We start from the raw sequence: 12,350 nt of genomic DNA on the forward strand, positions 1-12,350 counted from the left end.
GCTCCACCTGCCTCTAGAGTTCTGGCATTAAAGGTGCACACCACCACACTAGGCCAAGTCTTGTTGTTAAATCAAGCTACTACTTTGTTTAATTCTGTTTTCTGAAGGTGGAGTTGGTATGAAAATAAACTACTGTATTTATTTGATAATACATCAATTCTGATGGGCTTGCTTTTAAACTATCCAATACATTACAGACTCTGCTTAACCCGAAAGGTTATGGTTTCAGGAAAATGTTCAGGCTGATGGCCTCTCATCAACCTGTGTTTTCACGTTCAGCTCTTTTGAGTATTAAAAGCAAGCTAAAACAGACAGGTTATGTAAGTGTTTTATGCATACACTGCATACAAACAAACGCACACACACACACACACACACACACACACACACACACACACCAGAATGGTCCTTCTGTGTCCCAGTTAAAAATAAGTTCTGACTTGAGTCATGACTGTAAAATCTCCCCAGTGTTTAAGAAAAGCTGTTCTTCAAGCCGAGGAAATACAACATGGTGTCAAGTACTCTACTGTTACAGGAAGCAACTACAGAGAGCTCTCACTCGCTCAAAGGAGTCAGTGCCTTTTGACGCAGAACGAAAACCAAAAATCTCCCAACTACGGCCAATGCTTTCAAAACTAGCATATCAGACGTGATTTTCATCAGGATGCTATTTGATCCACACTAGTAATTCAAAACCCAAGATCCAGATCATTCATATATATATATGTATATATACATATATATATATAATATTGTGTATTTATATATGCAAACAATTATTGTACTTCATTTCGGTACAAGAATGCCAAATCAGCCACTCCTCATAGAAGGCGATGACAATCTGAGGCCACTTCATATTCGCCTCCTTTGCTTATCAGCAGCATCTCTCTTTTTCGATTTGCTCTCATCGGATTCACTATCAGATAAAGATTTCCTTTTTGGACAATCGTTTCCTTTCCCAGCTTTTCGAGAATGAAGAAGTGCTTCAATTAATTCTGGACAATCTAAATTTTCTCCTGGTACCCAAGTATTATCGGCATCTGTAAACCCCTTCCACTTCACGAAATAGTTCACTACACAATGGTTCAGTACTTTTTCTACCACAAATTCTTCAGGCTCAGCCCCTTCAACTCTTTTACTCTTTCCATTCTGTTTTTTTTTTCTCCCATTTTTTGCAATGCAGTTTTATTGGAGGCCATTTTTAAAATTTAATCGGAGACTTGAAGCGCGCTCAGATGCTCAGGGCCGCGGATTCCTCAGAGTCTCCCGCCTGTGTGCTTCAGCTCAGCCACATCCTAGAGGAGGGGTTCCTTTGACATTTTTAAAGTCTATTTTTAGGGTTGGGGATTTAACTCAGTCGTAGAGCACATGCCTAGCAAGCACAAGGTCCTGGGTTCGATCCTAAGCTCTGGGGAAGGAAAAAAAAAAGACAAAATAAAAGTTGTAAAGTCGGGCTGGAAGGATGGCTTAGTGGTTAAGAGCACTGACTGCTCTTCCAGAGGTTCTGAGTTCAAATCCCAGCAACGACATGGTGTCTCACAGCCATCTGTAGTGCCATCTAATGCCCTCTTCTGGTGTGTCTGAAGACAGCTACAGTGTACTTATATATAAGAAATACATCTTTTTAAAAAAAGTTGTAAAGTCTATTTCTGTTTGTTGGTTTGGTTTGGTTAGGGATGGGTTTTTTAAGGTTGCTTTGTTGTTTTGGTTTCTGTTGGTTTGTTACGCACATGGTCTCACTGTGTATCCCTGCTGTCCTGAAATCACTGGCTCCTGAGCTCCTGAGCTCCTGAGCTCCTGAGCTCCTGAGCTCCTGAGCCCCTGAGCCCCTGAGCCCCTGAGCCCCTGAGCCCCTGAGCCCCTGAGTCCCTGAGCCCCTGAGCCCCTGAGCTCCTGATTTTGATTGCCTGGCAAGAGCTCTACCACTGAGTTAAATCCCCAACCCCCAAAAGCCTACAGCACCCGGTATCCCAGGTGGTCTCCCATCCACGTACTAAGCATGCCCGACCCTGCTTAGCTTCGGAGATCAGACGAGATCGGGCGCGTTCAGGGTGGTATGGCTGTAGGCTCTTCTCACATTTTTTTAAAGGAATATAAAACTATTCATTGACACAGCCAGAATACGGCAGATACATAGGTGAATGCGAGCAACAAACCAGTTAACTGAGCGCAGGACCCCAGTTGAAGAAATCAGAGAAAGGACTAAAAGAGCTTGAAGGGACTTGAGACCCCATATGAACAACAACACCAACCAACCAGAGCTTCCAGGGACTAAACCACAGCAGGACTTATTGGCCAACATCAGCTCTAACCATGATTCTACTTCCACATCTAACAGATTCCATGAATCATAACCTTTTAGTACAGATTTTAACTTCCTACAAAGGAATGGTTCAACCAGAGGAACCTTTACACAGAACAGCTGACTCGGACCTGCCTCTGTAGATCAGCTGGCCTCTTAAATCACAGCTCCACCTGCCTCTAGAGTTCTGGCATTAAAGGTGCACACCACCACACTAGGCCAAGTCTTGATGTTAAATCAAGCTACTACTTTGTTTAATTCCGTTTTCTGAAGGTGGAGTTGGTATGAAAATAAACTACTGTATTTATTTGATAATACATCAATTCTGATGGGCTTGCTTTTAAACTATCCAATACATTACAGACTCTGCTTAACCCGAAAGGTTATGGTTTCAGGAAAATGTTCAGGCTGATGGCCTCTCATCAACCTGTGTTTTCACGTTCAGCTCTTTTGAGTATTAAAAGCAAGCTAAAACAGACAGGTTATGTAAGTGTTTTATGCATACACTGCATACAAACAAACGCACACACACACACACACACACACACACACACACACACACACAAACCAGAATGGTCCTTCTGTGTCCCAGTTAAAAATAAGTTCTGACTTGAGTCATGACTGTAAAATCTCCCCAGTGTTTAAGAAAAGCTGTTCTTCAAGCCGAGGAAATACAACATGGTGTCAAGTACTCTACTGTTACAGGAAGCAACTACAGAGAGCTCTCACTCGCTCAAAGGAGTCAGTGCCTTTTGACGCAGAACGAAAACCAAAAATCTCCCAACTACGGCCAATGCTTTCAAAACTAGCATATCAGACGTGATTTTCATCAGGATGCTATTTGATCCACACTAGTAATTCAAAACCCAAGATCCAGATCATTAATATATATATGTATATATACATATATATATATAATATTGTGTATTTATATATGCAAACAATTATTGTACTTCATTTCGGTACAAGAATGCCAAATCAGCCACTCCTCATAGAAGGCGATGACAATCTGAGGCCACTTCATATTCGCCTCCTTTGCTTATCAGCAGCATCTCTCTTCTTCGATTTGCTCTCATCGGATTCACTATCAGATAAAGATTTCCTTTTTGGACAATTGTTTTCTTTCCCAGCTTTTCGAGAATGAAGAAGTGCTTCAATTAATTCTGGACAATCTAAATTTTCTCCTGGTACCCAAGTATTATCGGCATCTGTAAACCCCTTCCACTTCACGAAATAGTTCACTACACAATGGTTCAGTACTTTTTCTACCACAAATTCTTCAGGCTCAGCCTCTTCAACTCTTTTACTCTTTCCATTCTGTTTTTTTTTCCCATTTTTTGCAATGTAGTTTTATTGGAGGCCATTTTTAAAATTTAATCGGAGACTTGAAGCGCGCTCAGATGCTCAGGCCCGCGGATTCTGCAGCGTCTCCCGCCTGTGTGCTTCAGCTCAGCCACATCCTAGAGGAGGGGTTCCTCTGACATTTTTAAAGTCTATTTTTAGGGTTGGGGATTTAACTCAGTCGTAGGGCACATGCCTAGCAAGCACAAGGCCCTGGGTTTGATCCTTAGCTCTGGGGAAGAAAAAAAAAAGTCAAAATAAAAGTTGTAAAGTCGGGCTGGAAGGATGGCTTAGTGGTTAAGAGCACTGACTGCTCTTCCAGAGGTTCTGAGTTCAAATCCCAGCAACGACATGGTGTCTCACAGCCATCTGTAGTGAGATCTGATGCCCTCTTCTGGCGTGTCTGAAGACAGCTACAGTGTACTTATATATAAGAAATACATCTTTTTAACAAAAGTTGTAAAGTCTATTTCTCTTTGTTGGTTTGGTTTGGTTTGGTTTGGGATGGGTTTTTTAAGGTTGCTTTGTTGTTTTGGTTTCTGTTGGTTTGTTACGCACATGGTCTCACTGTGTATCCCTGCTGTCCTGAAATCACTGGCTCCTGAGCTCCTGAGCTCCTGAGCTCCTGAGCGAGCTCCTGAGCTCCTGAGCTCCTGAGCTCCTGAGCTCCTGAGCGAGCTCCTGAGCGAGCTCCTGAGCTCCTGAGCTCCTGAGCGAGCTCCTGAGCTCCTGAGCTCCTGAGCGAGCTCCTGAGCTCCTGAGCTCCTGAGCGAGCTCCTGAGCGAGCTCCTGAGCTCCTGAGCTCCTGAGCGAGCTCCTGAGCTCCTGAGCTCCTGAGCTCCTGAGCTCCTGAGCTCCTGAGCGAGCTCCTGAGCTCCTGAGCGAGCTCCTGAGCTCCTGAGCTCCTGAGCTCCTGAGCGAGCTCCTGAGCTCCTGAGCTCCTGAGCTCCTGAGCGAGCTCCTGAGCTCCTGAGCTCCTGAGCTCCTGAGCTCCTGAGCGAGCTCCTGACCTCCTGAGCTCCTGAGCTCCTGAGCGAGCTCCTGAGCTCCTGAGCTCCTGAGCTCCTGAGCGAGCTCCTGAGCGAGCTCCTGAGCTCCTGAGCTCCTGAGCGAGCTCCTGAGCGAGCTCCTGAGCGAGCTCCTGAGCGAGCTCCTGAGCGAGCTCCTGAGCGAGCTCCTGAGCGAGCTCCTGAGCGAGCTCCTGAGCGAGCTCCTGAGCTCCTGAGCTCCTGAGCGAGCTCCTGAGCTCCTGAGCTCCTGAGCTCCTGAGCGAGCTCCTGAGCTCCTGAGCTCCTGAGCTCCTGAGCGAGCTCCTGAGCTCCTGAGCTCCTGAGCGAGCTCCTGAGCTCCTGAGCTCCTGAGCCCCTGAGCGAGCTCCTGAGCTCCTGAGCTCCTGAGCTCCTGAGCTCCTGAGCTCCTGAGCTCCTGAGCTCCTGAGCTCCTGAGCTCGCGAGCTCCTGAGCTCCTGAGCGAGCTCCTGAGCTCCTGAGCTCCTGAGCTCCTGAGCTCCTGAGCTCCTGAGCTCCTGAGCTCCTGAGCTCCTGAGCTCCTGAGCTCCTGAGCGAGCTCCTGAGCTCCTGAGCGAGCTCCTGAGCGAGCTCCTGAGCGAGCTCCTGAGCGAGCTCCTGAGCGAGCTCCTGAGCGAGCTCCTCAGCTCCTGAGCGAGCTCCTGAGCTCCTGAGCTCCTGAGCTCCTGAGCCCCTCAGCCCCTCAGCCCCTCAGCCCCTCAGCCCCTCAGCCCCTCAGCCCCTCAGCCCCTCAGCCCCTCAGCCCCTCAGCTCCTCAGCTCCTGATTTTGATTGCCTGGCAAGAGCTCTACCACTGAGTTAAATCCCCAACCCCCAAAAGCCTACAGCACCCGGTATCCCAGGTGGTCTCCCATCCACGTACTAAGCATGCCCGACCCTGCTTAGCTTCCGAGATCAGACGAGATCGGGCGCGTTCAGGGTGGTATGGCTGTAGGCTCTTCTTACATTTTTTTAAAGGAATATAAAACTATTCATTGACACAGCCAGAATACGGCAGATACATAGGTGAATGCGAGCAACAAACCAGTTAACTGAGCGCAGGACCCCAGTTGAAGAAATCAGAGAAAGGACTAAAAGAGCTTGAAGGGACTTGAGACCCCATATGAACAACAACACCAACCAACCAGAGCTTCCAGGGACTAAACCGCAGCAGGACTTAATGGCCAACATCAGCTCTAACCATGATTCTACTTCCACATCTAACAGATTCCATGAATCATAACCTTTTAGTACAGATTTTAACTTCCTACAAAGGAATGTTTCAACCAGAGGAACCTTTACACAGAACAGCTGACTCGGACCTGCCTCTGTAGATCAGCTGGCCTCTTAAATCACAGCTCCACCTGCCTCTAGAGTTCTGGCATTAAAGGTGCACACCACCACACTAGGCCAAGTCTTGTTGTTAAATCAAGCTACTACTTTGTTTAATTCCGTTTTCTGAAGGTGGAGTTGGTATGAAAATAAACTACTGTATTTATTTGATAATACATCAATTCTGATGGGCTTGCTTTTAAACTATCCAATACATTACAGACTCTGCTTAACCCGAAAGGTTATGGTTTCAGGAAAATGTTCAGGCTGATGGCCTCTCATCAACCTGTGTTTTCACGTTCAGCTCTTTTGAGTATTAAAAGCAAGCTAAAACAGACAGGTTATGTAAGTGTTTTATGCATACACTGCATACAAACAAACGCACACACACACACACACACACACACACACACACACACAAACCAGAATGGTCCTTCTGTGTCCCAGTTAAAAATAAGTTCTGACTTGGGTCATGACTGTAAAATCTCCCCAGTGTTTAAGAAAAGCTGTTCTTCAAGCCGAGGAAATACAACATGGTGTCAAGTACTCTACTGTTACAGGAAGCAACTACAGAGAGCTCTCACTCGCTCAAAGGAGTCAGTGCCTTTTGACGCAGAACGAAAACCAAAAATCTCCCAACTACGGCCAATGCTTTCAAAACTAGCATATCAGACGTGATTTTCATCAGGATGCTATTTGATCCACACTAGTAATTCAAAACCCAAGATCCAGATCATTCATATATATATGTATATATACATATATATATAATATTGTGTATTTATATATGCAAACAATTATTGTACTTCATTTCGGTACAAGAATGCCAAATCAGCCACTCCTCATAGAAGGCGATGACAATCTGAGGCCACTTCATATTCGCCTCCTTTGCTTATCAGCAGCATCTCTCTTTTTCGATTTGCTCTCATCGGATTCACTATCAGATAAAGATTTCCTTTTTGGACAATCGTTTTCTTTCCCAGCTTTTCGAGAATGAAGAAGTGCTTCAATCAATTCTGGACAATCTAAATTTTCTCCTGGTACCCAAGTATTATCGGCATCTGTAAACCCCTTCCACTTCACGAAATAGTTCACTACACAATGGTTCAGTACTTTTTCTACCACAAATTCTTCAGGCTCAGCCCCTTCAACTCTTTTACTCTTTCCATTCTGTTTTTTTTTTTCTCCCATTTTTTGCAATGCAGTTTTATTGGAGGCCATTTTTAAAAAAATCGGAGACTTGAAGCGCGCTCAGATGCTCAGGGCCGCGGATTCCTCAGAGTCTCCCGCCTGTGTGCTTCAGCTCAGCCACATCCTAGAGGAGGGGTTCCTCTGACATTTTTAAAGTCTATTTTTAGGGTTGGGGATTTAACTCAGTCGTAGAGCACATGCCTAGCAAGCACAAGGTCCTGGGTTCGATCCTAAGCTCTGGGGAAGGAAAAAAAAAAGACAAAATAAAAGTTGTAAAGTCGGGCTGGAAGGATGGCTTAGTGGTTAAGAGCACTGACTGCTCTTCCAGAGGTTCTGAGTTCAAATCCCAGCAACGACATGGTGTCTCACAGCCATCTGTAGTGAGATCTGATGCCCTCTTCTGGCGTGTCTGAAGACAGCTACAGTGTACTTATATATAAGAAATACATCTTTTTAAAAAAAGTTGTAAAGTCTATTTCTGTTTGTTGGTTTGGTTTGGTTAGGGATGGGTTTTTTAAGGTTGCTTTGAGGTTTTGGTTTCTGTTGGTTTGTTACGCACATGGTCTCACTGTGTATCCCTGCTGTCCTGAAATCACTGGCTCCTGAGCTCCTGAGCTCCTGAGCTCCTGAGCCCCTGAGCCCCTGAGCCCCTGAGCCCCTGAGCCCCTGAGCCCCTGAGCCCCTGAGCTCCTGATTTTGATTGCCTGGCAAGAGCTCTACCACTGAGTTAAATCCCCAACCCCCAAAAGCCTACAGCACCCGGTATCCCAGGTGGTCTCCCATCCACGTACTAAGCATGCCCGACCCTGCTTAGCTTCCGAGATCAGACGAGATCGGGCGCGTTCAGGGTGGTATGGCTGTAGGCTCTTCTCACATTTTTTTAAAGGAATATAAAACTATTCATTGACACAGCCAGAATACGGCAGATACATAGGTGAATGCGAGCAACAAACCAGTTAACTGAGCGCAGGACCCCAGTTGAAGAAATCAGAGAAAGGACTAAAAGAGCTTGAAGGGACTTGAGACCCCATATGAACAACAACACCAACCAACCAGAGCTTCCAGGGACTAAACCACAGCAGGACTTAATGGCCAACATCAGCTCTAACCATGATTCTACTTCCACATCTAACAGATTCCATGAATCATAACCTTTTAGTACAGATTTTAACTTCCTACAAAGGAATGGTTCAACCAGAGGAACCTTTACACAGAACAGCTGACTCGGACCTGCCTCTGTAGATCAGCTGGCCTCTTAAATCACAGCTCCACCTGCCTCTAGAGTTCTGGCATTAAAGGTGCACACCACCACACTAGGCCAAGTCTTGTTGTTAAATCAAGCTACTACTTTGTTTAATTCCGTTTTCTGAAGGTGGAGTTGGTATGAAAATAAACTACTGTATTTATTTGATAATACATCAATTCTGATGGGCTTGCTTTTAAACTATCCAATACATTACAGACTCTGCTTAACCCGAAAGGTTATGGTTTCAGGAAAATGTTCAGGCTGATGGCCTCTCATCAACCTGTGTTTTCACGTTCAGCTCTTTTGAGTATTAAAAGCAAGCTAAAACAGACAGGTTATGTAAGTGTTTTATGCATACACTGCATACAAACAAACGCACACACACACACACACACACACACACACACACACACACACACACAAACCAGAATGGTCCTTCTGTGTCCCAGTTAAAAATAAGTTCTGACTTGAGTCATGACTGTAAAATCTCCCCAGTGTTTAAGAAAAGCTGTTCTTCAAGCCGAGGAAATACAACATGGTGTCAAGTACTCTACTGTTACAGGAAGCAACTACAGAGAGCTCTCACTCGCTCAAAGGAGTCAGTGCCTTTTGACGCAGAACGAAAACCAAAAATCTCCCAACTACGGCCAATGCTTTCAAAACTAGCATATCAGACGTGATTTTCATCAGGATGCTATTTGATCCACACTAGTAATTCAAAACTCAAGATCCAGATCATTCATATATATATGTATATATACATATATATATATATAATATTGTGTATTTATATATGCAAACAATTATTGTACTTCATTTCGGTACAAGAATGCCAAATCAGCCACTCCTCATAGAAGGCGATGACAATCTGAGGCCACTTCATATTCGCCTCCTTTGCTTATCAGCAGCATCTCTCTTTTTCGATTTGCTCTCATCGGATTCACTATCAGATAAAGATTTCCTTTTTGGACAATCGTTTTCTTTCCCAGCTTTTCGAGAATGAAGAAGTGCTTCAATTAATTCTGGACAATCTAAATTTTCTCCTGCTACCCAAGTATTATCGGCATCTGTAAACCCCTTCCACTTCACGAAATAGTTCACTACACAATGGTTCAGTACTTTTTCTACCACAAATTCTTCAGGCTCAGCCCCTTCAACTCTTTTACTCTTTCCATTCTGTTTTTTTTTTTCTCCCATTTTTTGCAATGCAGTTTTATTGGAGGCCATTTTTAAAATTTAATCGGAGACTTGAAGCGCGCTCAGATGCTCAGGGCCGCGGATTCCTCAGAGTCTCCCGCCTGTGTGCTTCAGCTCAGCCACATCCTAGAGGAGGGGTTCCTCTGACATTTTTAAAGTCTATTTTTAGGGTTGGGGATTTAACTCAGTCGTAGAGCACATGCCTAGCAAGCACAAGGTCCTGGGATCGATCCTAAGCTCTGGGGAAGGAAAAAAAAAAGTCAAAATAAAAGTTGTAAAGTCGGGCTGGAAGGATGGCTTAGTGGTTAAGAGCACTGACTGCTCTTCCAGAGGTTCTGAGTTCAAATCCCAGCAACGACATGGTGTCTCACAGCCATCTGTAGTGCCATCTAATGCCCTCTTCTGGTGTGTCTGAAGACAGCTACAGTGTACTTATATATAAGAAATACATCTTTTTAAAAAAAGTTGTAAAGTCTATTTCTGTTTGTTGGTTTGGTTTGGTTATGGATGGGTTTTTTAAGGTTGCTTTGTTGTTTTGGTTTCTGTTGGTTTGTTACGCACATGGTCTCACTGTGTATCCCTGCTGTCCTGAAATCACTGGCTCCTGAGCTCCTGAGCTCCTGAGCTCCTGAGCCCCTGAGCCCCTGAGCCCCTGAGGCCCTGATTTTGATTGCCTGGTTAGAGCTCTACCACTGAGTTAAATCCCCAACCCCCAAAAGCCTACAGCACTCGGTATCCCAGGTGGTCTCCCATCCACGTACTAAGCATGCCCGACCCTGCTTAGCTTCCGAGATCAGACGAGATCGGGCGCGTTCAGGGTGGTATGGCTGTAGGCTCTTCTCACATTTTTTTAAAGGAATATAAAACTATTCATTGACACAGCCAGAATACGGCAGATACATAGGTGAATGCGAGCAACAAACCAGTTAACTGAGCGCAGGACCCCAGTTGAAGAAATCAGAGAAAGGACTAAAAGAGCTTGAAGGGACTTGAGACCCCATATGAACAACAACACCAACCAACCAGAGCTTCCAGGGACTAAACCACAGCAGGACTTAATGGCCAACATCAGCTCTAACCATGATTCTACTTCCACATCTAACAGATTCCATGAATCATAACCTTTTAGTACAGATTTTAACTTCCTACAAAGGAATGGTTCAACCAGAGGAACCTTTACACAGAACAGCTGACTCGGACCTGCCTCTGTAGATCAGCTGGCCTCTTAAATCACAGCTCCACCTGCCTCTAGAGTTCTGGCATTAAAGGTGCACACCACCACACTAGGCCAAGTCTTGTTGTTAAATCAAGCTACTACTTTGTTTAATTCCGTTTTCTGAAGGTGGAGTTGGTATGAAAATAAACTACTGTATTTATTTGATAATACATCAATTCTGATGGGCTTGCTTTTAAACTATCCAATACATTACAGACTCTGCTTAACCCGAAAGGTTATGGTTTCAGGAAAATGTTCAGGCTGATGGCCTCTCATCAACCTGTGTTTTCACGTTCAGCTCTTTTGAGTATTAAAAGCAAGCTAAAACAGACAGGTTATGTAAGTGTTTTATGCATACACTGCATACAAACAAACGCACACACACACACACACACACACACACACACACACACACACACACACAAACCAGAATGGTCCTTCTGTGTCCCAGTTAAAAATAAGTTCTGACTTGAGTCATGACTGTAAAATCTCCCCAGTGTTTAAGAAAAGCTGTTCTTCAAGCCGAGGAAATACAACATGGTGTCAAGTACTCTACTGTTACAGGAAGCAACTACAGAGAGCTCTCACTCGCTCAAAGGAGTCAGTGCCTTTTGACGCAGAACGAAAACCAAAAATCTCCCAACTACGGCCAATGCTTTCAAAACTAGCATATCAGACGTGATTTTCATCAGGATGCTATTTGATCCACACTAGTAATTCAAAACCCAAGATCCAGATCATTCATATATATATGTATATATACATATATATATATATATAATATTGTGTATTTATATATGCAAACAATTATTGTACTTCATTTCGGTACAAGAATGCCAAATCAGCCACTCCTCATAGAAGGCGATGACAATCTGAGGCCACTTCATATTCGCCTCCTTTGCTTATCAGCAGCATCTCTCTTTTTCGATTTGCTCTCATCGGATTCACTATCAGATAAAGATTTCCTTTTTGGACAATCGTTTTCTTTCCCAGCTTTTCGAGAATGAAGAAGTGCTTCAATTAATTCTGGACAATCTAAATTTTCTCCTGGTACCCAAGTATTATCGGCATCTGTAAACCCCTTCCACTTCACGAAATAGTTCACTACACAATGGTTCAGTACTTTTTCTACCACAAATTCTTCAGGCTCAGCCCCTTCAACTCTTTTACTCTTTCCATTCTGTTTTTTTTTTCTCCCATTTTTTGCAATGCAGTTTTATTGGAGGCCATTTTTAAAATTTAATCGGAGACTTGAAGCGCGCTCAGATGCTCAGGGCCGCGGATTCCTCAGAGTCTCCCGCCTGTGTGCTTCAGCTCAGCCACATCCTAGAGGAGGGGTTCCTCTGACATTTTTAAAGTCTATTTTTAGGGTTGGGGATTTAACTCAGTCGTAGAGCACATGCCTAGCAAGCACAAGGTCCTGGGTTCGATCCTAAGCTCTGGGGAAGGAAAAAAAAAAGACAAAATAAAAGTTGTAAAGTCGGGCTGGAAGGATGGCTTAGTGGTTAAGAGCACTGA

The 12,350-nt window shown here is 44.4% G+C and overlaps 3 non-coding genes and 1 pseudogene across 3 annotated transcripts; all 4 read right to left on the reverse strand.

Annotated features, from left to right (window-relative positions):
* Positions 1-1,950: 1,950 nt before the first annotated feature.
* LOC120096047 (5S ribosomal RNA) lies at positions 1,951-2,068 on the reverse strand (annotated as a pseudogene).
* Positions 2,069-5,489: 3,421 nt separating this feature from the next.
* On the reverse strand, positions 5,490-5,607 carry LOC120096120 (5S ribosomal RNA). Its single transcript, XR_005492146.1, has one exon. It is a non-coding gene; the product is annotated as a 5S ribosomal RNA (ribosomal RNA).
* Positions 5,608-7,920: 2,313 nt separating this feature from the next.
* Positions 7,921-8,038, reverse strand: LOC120096128 (5S ribosomal RNA). Its single transcript, XR_005492154.1, has one exon. It is a non-coding gene; the product is annotated as a 5S ribosomal RNA (ribosomal RNA).
* Positions 8,039-10,333: 2,295 nt separating this feature from the next.
* Positions 10,334-10,451, reverse strand: LOC120096035 (5S ribosomal RNA). Its single transcript, XR_005492114.1, has one exon. It is a non-coding gene; the product is annotated as a 5S ribosomal RNA (ribosomal RNA).
* Between the last annotated feature and the right edge of the window lie 1,899 nt (positions 10,452-12,350).

This window comes from Rattus norvegicus, chromosome 12, assembly GCF_036323735.1.
Source record: "Rattus norvegicus strain BN/NHsdMcwi chromosome 12, GRCr8, whole genome shotgun sequence".
Lineage (NCBI taxonomy): Eukaryota > Metazoa > Chordata > Mammalia > Rodentia > Muridae > Rattus > Rattus norvegicus.